The following is a 4980-nucleotide window of genomic DNA, read 5'->3' on the forward strand; positions in this document are numbered from 1 at the left end:
AATCCCCCAGAAGCCTTCAGCCCCAGGCCAGAGTCCACCTGAGTGACATCCTGGGATGTCCACCCTGCCACTGAAGCTGCTACTGCCCAGGCCAGCCAGGGGCAGCTTGTCCTGTTGTCCAGGGGCATTGACTACTCTTCCTGCGCAAGCCAAAGGCATGGAAACGGGAGGAGAAGGGACCCTTTATCTACCATGACTGTCTCTCCTGTGGGCAATGAGCAAAGAGTGGATGAAAGTGGGTGCCTGGGTGCTTTCTTGTTCCATCCATCCCCAGGGAGCCCTGTCTCATAGTATGGTATAAGTGGGTGATTCCAAGGGCCAAGTCTAATGGATGTCTGAGGGACACAGCTGTCTGAGAGTGGACTTTGTGGACTGTGCTGTGGGTGTGAGTGTGCAGGTGAGGAGGGGTTGAACTCACCAGCATCACTCGGACAGAATCGGCCATGAGTCCCACGTAGGGCTTCAGGATGTCATAGTGGAAGGCTGGGGTCAGCATCCGCCTGTGCTGGAACCACGCCTGCCCATTCAACAGGAGCAAACCATACCCTGGACCACAATGGATATATGTGTGGGGAAGGAACCTCCCAAGAGTTGCCTGGGGACAACTGGGGAGGAACCCAGGTTGTCGAAAGAAGGGCATCCTGGGCAAGGCTAGTGCATGTCAGGAAGGGGACTTCCCAATGCCTGGTGCACAGCCGTGAGGTTGAGGTTGAAACAGAGCAGGGTTGGGTCAACGGAGGACTTCAGTGAAAAGTTAGGCTGAGATCATTGGCGAGGACTCAGAAGTGATGAGGGAGAAGCTGACCTGCAGGAGGGCTCCCCTACCATAAGGAAGGTCTGAGGTTTTTATCAGAAGAAGAGAAAGGGGGCTCAATTCAGAGTTGAGTGGAGAGACTGTGGTACCAGTCACCTCTTATTTAATCTGGGCCAGATGGATAGATGTTGGCAAACCTAAGCAGGAGGCGAACCATATTCCTAGTTCAATGTACTTACCTATCCAGGGAGCCATGAATCTGTAGGAACCATCAGACTTTGGGTCTGAAAGTAAGAAGGGCGTTACAGGAAACTGGAGGTGACCCAGGAAGACAGGCTGCCCTCAGGAAGTAGCTGTGGTCCAGACCATTGTCCCCATCCCTTCCTGATGATTGTCAGCTGGCAGTTTGTGTCAATCCCCCTCCCACTTGCCTTCCAACCCAGACTCTCTTTCTTTCTTGGTAGTTACTGTGGGCTCGGGAAGGCAGACTTAGTGTCCCACAGCAGAGCCCTATGGAGTAGGAAGTTGAATCAGCAAGAAATACAGCTTCTGTCCTCAGTGGCAGGGAAAAGACTGTAGCTTGTCTGGTGCTTTTTGTTTTGTTTTGTGTTTGTTTGTTGTTTTCTTTATTTTTGTGGTTGGTCAGTCATCCCATGTCCCAGCACAGGCAACAGGTCGGGGTTCCACCCAAGCCATCATGGATAGGAGATTGTCTTGAGTTCTGGGGTCACACCACTGTGGTGAAGAAAGTTAGAAAGAAAGAAGGAAAGAATGAAAGGTGGAAAGAAGGAAAGGTGGCAAGTTGGAATGGAGGGAAGGAAGGAAGGAAGGAGTGAAGGAAAGAGAGAAAGAAAGGAAGACAGAGAGAAAAGAAAGGAAGAGAAAGAAAGGAAGAAAGAGAGAGAAAGAGGAGAGAGAGAAAGGAGAGAAAGAGGTAATCCCTCACAGGTGTTTAAGCATTCAAACAGTAACTTGTATTTGGGCTTCTGCTGGCTCTTGGGCTGGGAGGATGGCAGGTAGAGGGTCAGATATTGATGACTGAGCCAGCAGTCTCTTCTGGAATGTCACAGTCCCCCAGGAATGTATCCAAGCGGGTAAAGCCACTCCAACGGACAAGTGGGTTTGCTCTCACCTGATCGCCCCAGGATCACCTTCATGTAGTCCGGGTCATAGACTATGAGGCTAACCTTGCTTCCCCATAGCCAGCGAGGACTGGCACATGGATATTTCTCTGCCCTTTTCTGAAGCTCTTGTAGCTCCTGACCATTTTGGAGCTGTAACCAAGGGAAAGACAAATCAATAAAACCTTGCTTCCTCTTTAGGTCCACTGCTTGGAGTGGTGGTGGAGGGTAGGATGGCCACATGGAGATAGTTTGGGATATCAGCATTGATTAGGAGTTTGGAACAGTTTCCGATGAGCTAGACTCTGATTGGGATTCTAGATTCATGGTACTTCTGTTCTAGTGGGAGTGGAGGTGGGGAAGTTAATCAGGCCCGACACTGAGAAGTGTTGTCCAGTGACTTAAGGAGGCTACTCTGAGCTCCCAGGTCATGTCCATCACTGGGGCCGCCCTTCTCCTTGGATCCAGTGCAGGGACTGTGTAGGGGGAGCCTCTCACCATGAATCTGTTACCTCATCCTCCAGGATCCCCTCAAACCTGTGCAGCAAGGGCCCCCGGGGGATCCTGTTTCAGCAGCGTTGCATGCCCCCTGTTTGATTGCTTGCTCCCCAAGCCAGTCAGCTTCCAGAAACTCCTGCTCCTGGGTAGTGTCAGTAGTTCCTCTGGGGACCCCCAAGGAGCTAGATGGTGCTCTGCCCGGCTCTTCCTCTCTCTGGGTCACTCTGACACCCACTGGTCCGTCAGTCTTCCAGATAACCGCTTGGGACTGCCATCTCTCCCTGAACAGGTCTGGCCAGGGCCAGTTGACACTCTTGTAGAGGAGTTGGTGCCCGTGGTGGCAGTGGCAGTAACCCTACAGGCTGATACTCGGTGTCTCCTGGCTTTCAGGCTGTGGCCACTCGTGCAGGCAGTGCTCCACTACAGCTGTTCTCACCTGGCTCCTCCTGGGGACTGGGGCCACAAAAAATGTCCCCAGAGTGAGATACTAGGACAGACAGTGGACAGAAAATAAAGGGGCAGCACAGGCAATCAATCTTCAGGTGCTGGGGGCTGTGCTGGCCTGTGGTCTGCTTGAGACAAGAGGGAGGATCTGGGAAAAGATGAGGCTGATCTGTCGTGGATTTCCACACAAGAGTTCCCCTTTCATAGTTCCTGACTGATTTCAGTCCTATTTAGTGCAGCAAGTTTGGTAACCTATAAACATGCTTGTCCTTCATAGGCATTACCATTATCTTCAGTTTTTATAATTAGAGTGTAACTGTGACCTTTGGTCTGTGCCAGGTGACATTCTGAGATTAGTATAACTCACATGAGACTATAATAATCATCATCATCCTCAGTTTACAGACGAGGAAACAGAGGGATAGAGCAAGCATTTGAAGTATGTGACAGAGCTAGGATAGAATCCAGGTAGCTTGGGGCGCCTGGGTGGCTCAGATGGTTAAGTGTCTGCCTTCGGCTCAGGTCATGATCCCAGGGTCCTGGGATCGAGTCCCACATCGGGTTCCCTGCTCAGCGGGGAGCCTGCTTCTCCCTCTGCCTCTCTCTCTCTCTCTCTCTGTCTCTTATGAATAAATAAATAAAATCTTTAAAAAAAAAAAAGAACCCAGGTAGCTTGGCTCAGAGCCCAAATGCTTCCCTGTCCCACTTGTCACTTGTCACTTGGCCTGAAAGATTAGCTTTAACTTACTGCATGTGGCAATCTAATTCCTGACTTAGCCAATAACAGAGGTACTGAATAAAGTCTCAGATTTGTAAGAGCAAGAAAAATCTGGCTGCAATATCTGTTGGGCCAGCAGAAGCTGAGAGCTGATTGAGCACCAGAAGTAATAGGAGTTATGTAAGTAAAACTTCTGTGCTTAAGGAGTCTCCATACCATCTGTGTAATGAGAGTCAGTGGAGGAAGTTTTAGTGGTTGCTTAGGTCAAATCCTAGCTCAGAAAGGTGACAACTGCATCTAACAAAAGGTCACAATTTCTCCAAATGGACAAGCAATCTGGAAGTCATTAGTGCAACAATTTGCATGAAGAAACTGGCCTATGGCTGTCTTCTTGTGGCTGACATGAAGTTTCAGTCTTTGGTTCCACTCAGTTGAAATTGCCTGGCCTCTTCAGCAACACCCCCCTGCTAGTCTTGTTCAATCCACACACCACTGGACAGCCCCTCCTCACATGTCTCCACCTTGCTGGTTCCCCCGCTGAAGGACCAGTACTGCCAGAGCTAGAGAGTAAGCACTGTCTCCAACGCAGCTGCAAGCTGCTCCTTCCTCTGTCATTCCACAACCTGATCAGGCATCCCTTGGGGTCAGCTCTGTGCTGGTCACTGGGGTACTGGAAAGGGGCGACATCCTCAGCCCAAGCAGCTCACAGTACTGGGGTTGGGGAGGGAGAACTGGGAGGTAAACAGATTCTTTTAATGGTACAGCTCAATGTCAACACTCTTTATCTGCCCCACCCTGGAAACCTCTCTCATGTGTGCCAAAGACTTGCCGGGGTTTTAGCACTGAAATCACCAGTCTGGAACATCTCATAGTCTTGGACAAACGAAGCTAGTTGGTTCTCTGCACTTGACATCACCCCCAGTTTAGCAGGTGAGCCTATTTTCCTGTGACCTGACACCTGATTCCTATCTACGGTCTCCATAAGCTGTGAACCCCACTACTGTCTGTGTTCCCAAGCAGCTCAGGGCCAGGCTGAGAGGATGGGATTGAGTGGCTGGGGCAGGGAAGCATCAGGAAGCATGTTCTGAGAGAGGAGCTGGGCTGCTCAGCCAGGATGGGGAAGACCCAGGAGAGAACAGTCATTGTCCTCAAAGTGCAGGACTGCACCACAGCCTGCAGATCTCCCCAAGGAAGGAGGGTCAGACCGGCCTGAGGGCACCAGCACAGCCTTCCTTCAAGCAGGGAACTCCCGGGACTGAATGAGGAGCCAAGATCTGAGAGGTAAGCTGGGTGTTTCCCAAGGCCCATGTGCTGGTCACACAAGAAGCCTATGTGCGATGGATCTGCTGCCCGGGATGATGCTCCAAGAGCCCTGGATGCCCAGCCCTCCCATTCCCTTCCAGCCCCTTCCTACCTCCAGCTTGTGCCCGAAGAGCCAGTGGGAG

The 4980-nt window shown here is 51.2% G+C and overlaps 1 long non-coding RNA gene across 1 annotated transcript; it reads right to left on the minus strand.

Moving 5' to 3' along the window:
• Window positions 1-417: 417 nt before the first annotated feature.
• On the minus strand, window positions 418-2017 carry LOC110579132. Its single transcript, XR_002480231.1, has 3 exons — window positions 1887-2017; window positions 994-1038; window positions 418-546 (listed from the first exon to the last, which is right to left on the minus strand). It is a non-coding gene; the product is annotated as an uncharacterized LOC110579132 (long non-coding RNA).
• Window positions 2018-4980: the final 2963 nt, after the last annotated feature.

Source organism: Neomonachus schauinslandi, unplaced genomic scaffold, assembly GCF_002201575.2.
Source record: "Neomonachus schauinslandi unplaced genomic scaffold, ASM220157v2 HiC_scaffold_2586, whole genome shotgun sequence".
Taxonomy (NCBI): Eukaryota; Metazoa; Chordata; class Mammalia; order Carnivora; family Phocidae; genus Neomonachus; species Neomonachus schauinslandi.